This window comes from Microcebus murinus, chromosome 10, assembly GCF_040939455.1.
Source record: "Microcebus murinus isolate Inina chromosome 10, M.murinus_Inina_mat1.0, whole genome shotgun sequence".
In the NCBI taxonomy this organism is placed as follows: domain Eukaryota; kingdom Metazoa; phylum Chordata; class Mammalia; order Primates; family Cheirogaleidae; genus Microcebus; species Microcebus murinus.
In genome coordinates this window covers 78,733,737-78,746,672 of record NC_134113.1, presented here as the reverse complement: position 1 = coordinate 78,746,672, position 12,936 = coordinate 78,733,737, and the positions used below count along the sequence as shown (strand labels likewise).

Here is a 12,936-nt window from a genome sequence, read left to right as displayed (position 1 = left end):
TTTGTCATTTGGGCCTCTTCCTGCCAGCAAGCCTTTCTGTCTTCCAGGTGTCAACTTCACACCACCACTTCAGTGAGAGATTCCCCAACATGAGGGGTAAATCAGCACTCCTCATCCTATTTGCTAACTTCTACCCTTCAACTCATCTCTCTTTAACATAGCGGCCTGTTTCATTCTTTTATGTAGCGCTATCATATCTGAAATTATCTTGGTTGTTTATTTGTTTGCTTGTTTGTTTCCTCCCTTGAAATATAAGTTTCATAAGCCAGGGGCCACTGAATCCCCATTGCCTAGAAAGAGTAGTCATTTAATAAACATTTGTTGATAAATTGCTATAAGGAAAATAATAGAATTAACAATACACTCTAAGTGAGGTCTCTGCAAGTCAATTTTAGGTCTCTTGCTTTTGTTTTTATTAATATCAACATATTGCAATAGTGCTTCACCTAGTGCTTGTTTTTTTTTTTAAGCATATTAGAAATCAGAAGATTTAAAAAAATTATTTCCTTCTAATTCCCCAAGGATCTGCTAATAGGACTACCTACAGATTACAAGCCTAATTATTCTAGTTTCTGTCTTTTCTCCCTAGTCACAGTTATTGAATATGTTGTGAGGTGCTTCTATTCCATTCTTGGCAAGTGTATACAAATGAAGCTTTATTTGTGCGTATCAATTTAACATTGTGAACTCTAGGGGCATTAGTTCTTTGGGACCAGGCATCTCAGTTAGGATCCGTATGTCCTTGGTTGAATGAAGCAAGTCACGTTTTCACTAAATTCTTCTAGTCTCTCTGGAAGATTGTTCTGCCTTGTCAAATAATTTCTTGTATCAGGGCTCTGTGAATATGGAGAGGTTGTAAATGGAAATATAAATGACTATTTCACTTGACTTTGAACTCTTTTCATGAATAATTCTAATGTCTACATAAAATTATTTTATCCTAAGGTGTATCCACAAATCTCAACAAACCCAAACATTACCATTTGTTACAGGCCCTTAAGAAGCTAATATAAGTTAATCTAATATGTTAATAATATTTTGTTGATTCATTCATTATAAGTCTTTAGTGAGCACTAACTATGTGTCAGGCACTGTTTTGAGTATTTAAGATGCACTGATGTACAAAACAGACAAAAATCTCTGCTGTTTTGGAACTCACCTTCTAAAGCACTGGTGTTCAGACTTTTTGATTTTGGGATTATTTCACATATTTAAAAATTATTTATTTATTTTATGCTTATTAATTTATTAATAATAATAAACCAATTGCATGTTAACATAAATAACATTATTATGAAAATAACTATTTTTAAAAAGTATAGTGAGAACAGTAGCATTATTTTAACATGTTTGCAAATTTCTTTAATTTTTTTTAATAGAAGAAGCTAGATTCTCATCACTGCTCTTGCATTCTGTCACATATAACTTCTGGAAAACTCTATATTCATAAGAGAAATGAAAGTGAAAAAGAAAAATAACAACTTAGTATTATTATGAATATAGGTTTGACCTTCCAGACTTCCTGAAAAGGTCTTGGAACCCCCAGGGGTACCTGGACTACACTTTTAGAACTGGTATTTTTTCTTGTAAGAACTGCTGTTCTGAACAACTTTTGATTAACAATATTTTTTCTAATAAAACAGGGCCAAATTTAATAAAGACAAATGCAATAATTAGCTTTCCCAAAATTATTGTTTTCCTCCTTAAAACAGGCTCTCTGAGTCTCTATTAGACAGCATTTATTGATAATTATAATTCAGGAGAAATTATTGCTAAATAATACATAAAGTGAAACAGGTACCCCCAAAACTTGAATGCAATAATTGAAAACTCTTGTTTTTAGGTCAAACTTATGTTTTTGATGCTCTTGAAGTACATTACCAATGTTAATTAATTGAACTTCTCAGGGTGCCCATGAAATAAATGTTTGTAAATACAACTTTTGTGCATTTTGCAGACAGTTTAACTGACAAACAGGATAGCAGGGTTTCTCCTGGCTTGAAGGAAAGCTGTGAGCAAAACCAAAGAATTATCATGTATTTATTGTGACTATAAACACAGTATTTTGTCTCTAGACTGTTTTAATTCACCAGGGTTGTCAGGAGAACAAGCTATATTGCTATAATAAAGTTACTATTCTCAAAGTCTTGATGATACTTGATTTCTTTCATTCCTTTTTTTTCCCGTCCCTCCCTTCCTTCATTTCTTTGTTCCTTTATTTTTTCCAGAAAAAATACCAAAACTATGAAACTGTCCAGACTTAATTTGATCACTAAATCTTAGCCCAGCTCCATAAAACCCTAGATCTCTAGAAGTTATCACTTAAGTGACCTCGCACTAATATTGTATACTATCCACTGATGTTCAAGACAATCACAATAAAATCTTGTCACTCCTCTGTTCAAAACCTTCAGCAACTGCCCATCTCATTCAAAGGCAAACCCCTCAAATGACCTACAAAGGTCCCCTTACCTTTCCAATTGCATTGCCTAATCTTTTTCCTCTTGTCTGATCTTTTGTTGCCATACTGGTCTCCTTTTATGCCTTGGGAGATAATATTATACCAGGGAGACACTCACCTCAGGGCCTTTGCACTTGCTGTTCTCCCTACCTAGAAGGCTGTTTCCCAGATAACCACACGATTGGCTTCCTTACCTCCCTCAGCTCTTTGCTGAAATGCCATCTTCTCAGCGAGTTCTTTCCTGACTGCCTTATTTTAAAAAACAAAACAAAACAAAAACCTTCCATTCCAGAACTCTCTCTTCCCTTTATCTGCATTTCTTTTTTTATACAACTTATCACCATCTGTCACACAGTATGTTTCACTTATTTATTTGTTCACAGTCTGTCTTCCCCCAATTAGAAATTAAGCTATACAAGAGCTGAGAGTTATATCTGTTTTATTCACTGTGGATTTCCCATCACTAGAACACATAACAGACATTCAAAAGATATTTGTTAAACAAAAAAGAAAAATAAAGAAAGCCTAAAATGTGCCTTGACATGTGTCAGAATGAATAAGAATGTAGCCAACTAAGAAAACATGCTAAGGTATAATAAATGTGGATTTCCAGAAACTCATCCTGAAAGGAGAAATTTCATCAATTGGACAAATGGATACTTCATTCACTTTTTTCTCCTGGGTTCAGAATGTTATATAGCATGTACTATTTTTTAAAAGTTAATGGTAGGATTACCAAAATGAATTCTGTTAACATAGAATAATTTGTGAGCAGGGTATAAATTCTCCTCATGGTTTTATATGACAGAAGTTACTTAAATTAACTACCTTTGAATCTATTTTGTGTATTTCTTATTTTCTCTTTATGGTTTTGGAAACTATTGGCCTGAAATCATTGTTAGCAAAACAAAATAAACCCTCAATAACCAATCTAATTTTCTAAACCAAAGAGCAATCTGTATGTAATTTTTTTATAGAGTTTGAAAAATCAAAGTTCAGAAAATAGAGGTAAGAATTTAAAAATGTAAGAGTTTGCTATGGTTTGAATGTGTCCCCCTAAAAGTATGTGTTGGAAACTTAATCCCCAAGGTAACACTATTAAAAGGTGAGACAGGCCAGGCGCAGTGGCTCACTCACGCCTGTAATCCTAGCTCTCTGGGAGGCCGAGGCGGGCGCATTGCTCCATGTCAGGAGTTCAAAACCAGCCTGAGCAAGAAAGAGACACTGTCTCTACTATAAAAAGAAAGAAATTAATTGGTCAACTAATATATATATAGGAAAAATTAGCTGGGCATGGTGGTGCATGCCTGTAGTCCCAGCTACTCAGGAGGCTGAGGCAGGAGGATTGCTTGAACCCAGGAGTTTGAGGTTGCTGTGAGCTAGGCTGACTCCACAGCACTCACTCTAGCCTGGTCAACAAAGTGAGACTCTGTCTCAAAAAAAAAAAAAAAAAAAAAAGAGAGAGATGAGACCTTTAAGAGGTGCTTATGCCGTAAAGGCTGTACTGTCATGAATGGATTAATGCTATTATCTAGGGAGTGGATTTCTTTTAAAATGACAAATCTGGCCCCCTTTTTCTCCCGCTCTCTCTTTCTCTCTCTCTCTCTTTCTCACCCTCTCTATGTCCTTCCATCATGGGATGATGCAGTGAGAAGGCCCTTGCCAGAAGCCAGCCCCTTGATCTTGGACTTTCCAGACTCCAGAACCATGAGACAATGAATTTTTGCTTATTATAAATTCCCCAGTTTCAAGTATTTTGTTATAGCAGGACAAAATGGACTGACATAGCGTCTACGTGTAATTAAGCCTGGGAACGTGCACATGCGTGTGGATGGTGGAGGAGTACGTTGTGTGTGCATCTTACAGACACTGAATAGTGCTTGGTGGTGACAGCGGCCAGTCCAGCAGCTCTCCCCTTAGCCAAGTGTGGGGATGTGTTTAGTTGTAAGGATCTCCACAAATCATTTGTAACTAATGGTAAAAGTATTTCACGCTTGAGTTGGCTTTAAAATTTTTAATTCATGTTCAAGGTTATCCCTAGCACAATACTTCTCAAGCTGGCTTGAATTATCACATGCTTTCCTGAGTGGGAGTTGCAGTTAGTTCCCATGGGAGTGTACTATGAATGTGATTATCCTCAATCATTTATTTGTCACAGAGAGAAAAGATTGAGAATTATCGTTCTGATTCTTTTACTGAGGAAAATCAGAAACCCTACAAAATAAAGGAAAAGAAGAAAGAAAGCAAAGCTTTGATGTGATTATCGATAAACTTGTTGGGCCATCTTTTGCAAATATTTCTAGAGTGGAACACTTGAAAACCATTCATCATGAGCATGGTGTCAGACAGTTAAAGGTAGGCTGCTGTAATGCAGGTAAGTTCACAGGGTGAAATGTGAGTTTATAAAATTCCAAATGGTGCAATATTATGCGTTGAGACACTAATGTATGAAATGCAACATCCAAAGGTAGATTGCTTTTGGTTTTCTTTTGAATCTAAGAATTCTCATAGCATCGGAGAAAAAAAAGCATTACTTTGTAAGAGAATTTGGGACTGATTAGGTTTCAGTAACATCTCTCTGCACAAAATAGTAAACAATGTGTGGAGTGGTTATTATTTTTCCTTATGTGCTGTCAAAGAAACAAGCTGTTATGGAACTTTGCATCTTGTATGCAATCCCATTGCTATAAATTAAAAAAAGATGTCTAGTATTGTTGTGGTACTAACTTACCATAAAAAGCTGTAATAAATAAATAATGAAGATGTGTGAAAATGCAAGACTAACACAAATACTCAATAGTAATGCTGAAAAGTATATATAATTTTATAATGATGATAATACACATTGTCTTTCATCTAGGCTTTTGCACTAGGTCCCCTCCTCTATGATTTTTCCCTCTTTAAATCCACGTCATATACTATTTTCAGATGAATCCTCTTGAAGCACTCATCCTCATGCTGACATTCCTCCATTGTTTAGAAATCATAAATGCCTAGAGCATTGATACCTACAGAATAAAGTTCAAGCCTCAATCTGCTTTTCCAACCTCACATACCACTAATATTCCCTTTCGGATGCTTTGCTTGAAGCTTCACTTCTTTATTTCTCTACTGGTCCTGCCGCCATGATTTTGATCACTGCCTGGAATTCTTGTTTCTATGTCTGAATCCTCCTTGATCTTCAAGCATTAGGAAAGCAGGTTCTAATGGGGAGAGTGGTATAGACCTCAGTGGTATAGACCTCAGACCTATTTCTTGGGTTTATAGGAAAGTGAATACCTTCAAAAGGTGTAAACCTTTGACCACTATGTTTATGATCTCTTCTGTAATGTATTTTTCTCATTGCCTTAAAAACTTTCATGACAACATAACACTTAAAGAATGCTGTACGAGTCCCATTTCAGAGACTCTGTTTGCAGGGAGCAATCTCTCCCTTGATACCCACCAACATACTCTCTCACTTTAAGGCCCTCCTTGGATGACACTCCCACTATAAAGGCTCATCTCTGATTCTTTCAGCAAGAAATAATTTCTACTCCTCTTAACTCTCATTTTACTTTATCCATTTCTCTTATTCATTCAAACATCTGCATGACCTCTGTGTCTGGCACTGAAACTGCAACCGTAAGATGAATCCCACTGTTAAGCTCTCATGTGGTTGTTGTGCTAGAAGAGGTGTTTTCAGGGTGCAAGGAATAGACACAACCAGGTTACCCCCTAATTAATAGGAATATATTGTGAAGCTCTGCAGGAAAGTAAAAGAAAGAACAACAAAGTGTCACAATAGCCAAATCAATGGAGAAAAGAACCTTAACCAGAACACAACAGTGGTTGGCTTAGGAGCTCTCTAGGCTTAGGAGCTGTAGAGATCTGCTCAGCTGGCCGTCCTCATTCCCTCAACTCAGGCAACACATCATCAGTTGCTCCTTGTTCTAATTTTCTATTCTCACAGGGATTTAGCAACCTTCCATCTCTGCTTCTCAACTCCAGCCACATTACCAATACATTTAGTCTCCCTGCATGTCTCATTCAAATTTCTGGAAGGTGAACTTGAACATGCTAGCCAGTATTGGACTCCTGCATTGGACAGAACTCGTGCCCCAGACCACCTCTGGAAGTAGGTATTTATCTCTGATTCCATCTTCAAAGCATTGGGATACATCATGTATACATAAAGAAATAATGCTAAGTTGTTGTTTTTTAATTTAGGTAGAGGAAATCATGCCCCCATAGCTCTTCCATTTTGCATACCGGCAGAATTAGCATCATGCAGATGCCACCAAGGTTTATGGCTTGTACCGTCAAGAGCTACAGCTGGGGTGGCCAACGGGTGCTGTACCAGAATGCAAGGAGGAGAGACCCAAGGCAGGGGTCTCGCAAACCCTTCCAGTCCTGGAGCTCTGGGCCTGTGATGGGAGGGGCAACCTCAAAGACCTCTGAAATGCCTTTTGGGACATTCTCCCATTGTCTTGATGATTCCTTCTAGCTGGACTAAATCTCTTTAGCTGACAGTCACTTGGCCACACCCTTGATTTGTTCTCCTCAACAGACTTTTTCATTCTTTATATAGCCAGGCTGAAAATTTTCAAAACTTTTCCTTTCTGTTTCTCTTTTAATTATAAATTCTGTCTTCTTTTATGATTTTTTTTCTTTTTTATTTCAGCATATTATGGAGGTACAATAAGGTTATGTACATTGCCCTTGCCTCTCTTCCTCCCTTGAGTCAGAGCTTCAAGCGTGTCCATCCCCCAGACTGTGTGCATCACATTCACTATGTATATATATATACCCATCCCCTCCTCCCCCCTCCAACCTGCCCGACACCTGATAAATGTTTGGTTTTTTTTTTAACATTTTGGTTACATTTTATATCTTTGCCTCACTCTAGCAATGGTTAGAAGTATGCCCTTTCCCTCCACTATGCTCACCACATCCCTCAGATATGGGAATACCCCCTCACCCCCTAAATCCCGGGTGAACATGACCACTCTTTGAGCAGCATAGTGTTAATCAGTCAGTACCAATTTGATGGCGAGTATGTGTAGAGCCTATTATTCTGATCTTGTGTCACCTCACTTTGGATAATGGGTTTAAGCTCAATCCAGGATACTATAAGCGGTGCTAGCTCACTGTCGTTTCTTAGAATTGAGTAATATTCCATTGTAAACATATACCAAATTTTAATAATCCACTAATGAATTGGCAGACACTTGGGTAGTTTCCACATCCTTGTAATAATGAATTGTGCTGCCATAAACATTCAAGTGCAAATGTCTTTATAATAGAATGTCTTATGCTCTTTGGGGTAGATACCTAATAATGCTATTGCTGGGTCAAATGTTATTTCTATTTTTAGCTCTTTGAGATATCTCCAAATTCTTTTCTACAAAGGTTGCACGAATTTAGAGTCCCACCAGCAGTGTAAGAGTGTTCCTGTCTCTCCACATCCTCGCCAGCATTTGTTATTTTGGGATTTCTTGATACAGGCCAATTTCACTGGGGTTAGGTGATATCTCACTGTGGTTTTGATTTGCATTTCTCTAATGATTAGCGATGTTGAACATTTTTTTATATGTTTGCTGATAAATTCTGTCTTTAAGCCATTTATTTCCTCTTGCATCTTACTGTATGCAGTTAAAAGTAGCCAGGCAGCTCCTTTAATAATTTGCTTAGAATTTTTTCCACCAGATATCCTAGTTTACTGCATTTAAATTACACTTTCCATAAAGCTCTGGATGTGAACACAATTTGGCCAAGTTCTTTGCCAATTTATAACAAGCCTGGCCTTTATTCAAGTTTCTAATAAGATATTCCTGATTTCTATCTAAGACCTCATCTGAATGATCTTTAGTGTTCATATTTCTACCAACATTCTGATCGTGGTCACTCAAGTAATCTCTAAGGAGTTTCAGACTTTCCCTACAACTTTCTTCTTCTTTTGAGCCCTCACTGGAGTTGCCCTTAATGCTCCATTTATGTATGGCACCTTAGGCTTTTTCTAGCCAAATTTCCTCCAATTTCTTCCAACCTCTAATATTACCCAGTTCCAAAGCTGCCTCCACATTTTTAGGTATTTGTTATTGCAACAACCCCACTTCACACTACCAATTTTCTGTCTTAGTCCATTTTATGCTGCTATTACAAAATGCTTCAAACTGGTTAATTTATAATGAAAAGAAACCATTTTCTCATAGTTCTGGAGGCTGAGAAGATTCCAATATCAAGGTTCTGGCATCTTGCAAAGGCCTTGTTGCTGTGTCACACCATGGTGGAAAGTGACAGGGCAAAAGCGGTCAAGAGAGCAAGAGAAGAAAGGGGCCAGATGCATACTTTTATCTGGAACCCACTCCTGTAGTAATTAACCTACTTCTACAGGATATCAGAACCTTATGACCTAATCACCTCTTAAAGTTCCCACCTCTCACCACTATTGCACTGGAGATTAAGTTTCCAGCACATGAACTTTGGGGGACACAGTTAAACCATGGCAAGTAGCTATGAATATATAAGACAATCAATATTTCATATCAGACATACCTTTATTGTAGCTGTATGTATTGTTTTCTATCCCTTACCTGATTATAAGCCCTTCAAAGACATAATTGTATACCATTTATCTTTGCATGTTACACAGAGAGTTTAGTATCTGTCACAGAGTAGTTGCTCAATAAAAATATATTAATATGTGTCCAGATTACACCCTGAATATAAATCCTATCCTTCCCCCAAAAATGCTGTGAAGTGTAACCTGGCATTGGTAATTCTCCAAGATAGTTATGTATTACCCCTGTTCTCAGCAGCAGTTACTTTAAAACAGAGTTTCATTATTTCATATATAGTTCTAGTCAAAAGAGTACCAAGACATAGCCAAAGGTGGGGTAGAGGAGGGGTTGTTTGTCAGTTTGCTATTTTCTCCACTGTGGAATATGTTCTGTACAGTTTGGTAAGATTTCACTAGTGCCTAGGGCCCTTACATACATAAGAAATGCTGAAGTAATTACCTAGTGATGTTTTAAATGTAGTAGAAAAGAATTTCAGGGTGGAGCAAGAATGTGAAACAAAGTTTATATCCTAGATATCATAACCACATTTCTAGTCTAACTCTGGTTTGGCAACCATCCAGGGGGACCACATTAAAATATAGATGACATTTTTAAAAATAGGAATTTACTAATGCATTTTGTTGTTGTTTTTTTCTTTCTGAGTAATTTTTTTGTTTCTCCTTTTCTTTTATATCTCTGGATTGTATTTCTAGGTAGTAGTCCTCTGATCATATAAAACAAAAAATTTTTGTTTTTATTGTGTTTATTACTATTCTTCTGGAACCTTTTTACTAATAGGTTCTTACCCATATTCTTCTTTCGTTAAGTTCTGAATTTATACTTTGCAAGATTCCTTTATTTCTCTAACACAAATTATCCATGACTGTACTTTATCATACATATTTTTGACATGGACATATTTCTTTTAGTAATGATTCTTTCCTGAAAAGAATATCAATAAAGATAAATCCATAAAAAATGTAAAATGTTTATGTAAAATCTCATTTTACTTTTAAATCACTTATCAAATATGAATGCTTTCACCCCAAAAGAAAATGATTTATTTGCTTTTTTTGCATGATTACCCCAGTGTGTGAAAAGAGAAACACAAAATCATTTTGTTAGACATTTTGTTTGAAATTTTTTCATTAGAAACATTGCAGCTTGAACTGAAAGAATGACAGGAATGAATGTTACATGCCCAGTAAGAAAATTTTTATGGATATATAAAACAGCACTAACCCATGTTTAAATTAGAATAATTATAGTCTAAAACAGTAACACATTAAGTAATTGAATATTTTGCTTTTCTACTGGAAAAATAAATCAGGATAGATTCTTCAGACAGCTCTATTTCAGTATATGATCCATCAGTTTAACCTCTGTAGTTGACTTGAGAAATTATACACATAGTTTCCATATTAAATGCTTTGTTACAGGGAAATGCAGGCTTCTATGACATAGCTCTTCAATATTATACATAATGTATGACCACCCCTAGCCTCTGTTTCTATTCATCAAGGCTTTGTTGGAAAGTATCCATACTATTAACAGAAATAAACAGATTTACTCAAAACTTTATATACTCCTCTGTATTTTCCATAATAAAAATATTACTAGCCCAAATGGCATTCTGTTTTATCACTAAATGTTCTTGTTGTCTATTATTTGCAGATTAAGCAATGTTACTCACGTGCATCAACTAATATCATCAAAATACAGAGAGCCTTTCATGGAACTCAATATCATACACCATCTGTGCATTGCTTTTGCAGGATTCTGTGGAAGCTAAGAATACATTTTAGAGTCACAGTTACCCTTGTAGTTGAAAATTTTCTCTTAAAAAAAATCCTTTTCTGTGATTATTTGGGAACAAGGACTTGTAATGTTCAAGAGCATAATTTGCTTTCATTTTAGGAGATAATCCTAAAAGAAGAAATTTTTCTTTTTTTCAGGCCTAAGCCAAGTGACTTTCAAGGTAGAACACAAATAATTTAATAACAACCTAAAGTAGAAGCTCAGCTAGCAATTGAGCCTGGTCAACTTTCTTACTCATATACTTAGAGCAGAAAGATATGGTGAAAGAATTTGACAAATCTTGCTTTTCATTTCTAGTTTTTTTCTGTAATGGCAATGTTACTCTGTAAGTATTTAGGGTAGTTTTTATAAATTAGGTCTCCCTAATAACTCAGTAAGCCATAGACTCCCTATCTCTGGTTTTATTGTTCCTAGGGACCCACACTGCTATTTTTTCTCTTCTCCTTCTCTACCTCACTGTAATATTGGATCAGAAAGTACAATGCTACACCAATGGTAAAAAGGGAGGGTGATATTAAAATTATTTGCAGAAATGTATATTTGGACTCAAAATATAGGCAATGAAATGGAAATAGACATGGTAAAGTCCAATCATGAAGAAAAACTGAAGTTATAGACACACACTAGCAGCAAATTGACTGAGAATAAAAAGTTTGACTCAGTTCAGTACATTTGCCTAGGAGATAGAAATATTTATCACCCTCCTCGCCTTCTTATAGCCTGTGGCAAACTGGGGAAACCAAATTCTATAGCTTCATCCTTCTCAAACCATTTCAAGACTGGATTTGGTGCCTTTCCTCCCACTTTGTCCCTATGGGAGCATTTACCACATAGTCTTTATTTCTAGTTTAGTAGAGTGTATTATTCTTTAGGACAAGAGTCATATCTTGTTAATTAATTAATTCAACAAATATTAACCAAATATCTACTTCGTACCAGTCACCATATCAGGGTACTGGGGATATAACAGCGAAAAAAAAAAATAGAACAAAAATCCCTCCCCTCACATAGCTTGTAGTTTAAGGGATTTGGTGTTGTGACCCTTTCTCAGACTGACTTGGCCATGTGTCTTCCTTGCTTTGATGTCTCTTGTTCTCTCAATGTTGTCATTCCCTGATCCTGTTCCAACTGTGCTTAGTGCCTAGTGTTCCATAAATATTTGTTAACTTGAATAACTACTTCTCTTGTTCAATGGTGATGGGGCCTGGAACATTCCTAAAGTTGGAGAGACACTGACAACATTGTTGTGGGGCCCATCCAGACGTCATGTGGTACCTGAAAGGGAGAATGATTTGTGGTGGTGAGCAGTAGGCATGGCACAGGGTCATGGTGGCATGGCCTGTGTCTCTCCAAGATGGGCTCAAGAGATTAAGCAGAGATGGAGGCGGTTACATAGAAGAATAATTTGAGAGGTACAAGGGAACTCTCTTTCAACATCCGTCTTAGTCCATTTTGTGTTGCTATAAAGGAATACCTGAGGCTGGGCAATTTATAAAGAAAAGAGGTTTATTTAGCTCACAGTTTTACAGGCTGTACAAGAAGCATAGCACAGGCATCTGCTCAACTTCTGGTGAGGGCTTTTGGGCTGGGTCAAAACATTGTAGAAAAGGTCAAAGGGGAAGCAGGCACACGACAGTGGGCCCAAACTGGAGGGGGTGCTGGCTTCATAACAACCCAGTCTTGTAGGAACTAATCCATTTCCCCAGGACCAAACCAGTCTCCAGAGAGCAAGAACTTGCTCACTAACACAAGAATGGCACCAAGCCATTCATGAGGAATCCTCCCCCCCATGATTCACATACCTCCCACTAGATCCACCTCCCACCACCTCCATGCTGGGGACCAAATTTCAGCATGAGTTTTTGTGGAGACAAACCAACCATATCTAAACTATAGCACTGCCTAAGTGTGTAAGCTATAAAGAGCTGGTGGAAAGTACTTAACTGCTTGTTACTGGGAAGGTCATCTTAAGAAATGCACATTTTCTTCTTGAAGTGATGGAAAATCTACTATCTTGCTAGGATTACATCTTCTGGCTGGGAATGGAGGTAAAAGGAGGAGGGTGATAGAGATAGACAATGGATCATGAAGCTCTTCTTAAATAAAGGCTAGATG

At 36.9% G+C, this 12,936-nt stretch overlaps 1 long non-coding RNA gene across 1 annotated transcript; it reads right to left on the bottom strand.

Annotated features, from left to right (window-relative positions):
• Window positions 1–643: 643 nt before the first annotated feature.
• LOC105857298 (uncharacterized) lies at window positions 644–12,090 on the bottom strand. The gene is made up of 3 exons (XR_001147585.2): window positions 11,879–12,090; window positions 10,697–10,791; window positions 644–836 (listed from the first exon to the last, which is right to left on the bottom strand). It is a non-coding gene; the product is annotated as an uncharacterized LOC105857298 (long non-coding RNA).
• Between the last annotated feature and the right edge of the window lie 846 nt (window positions 12,091–12,936).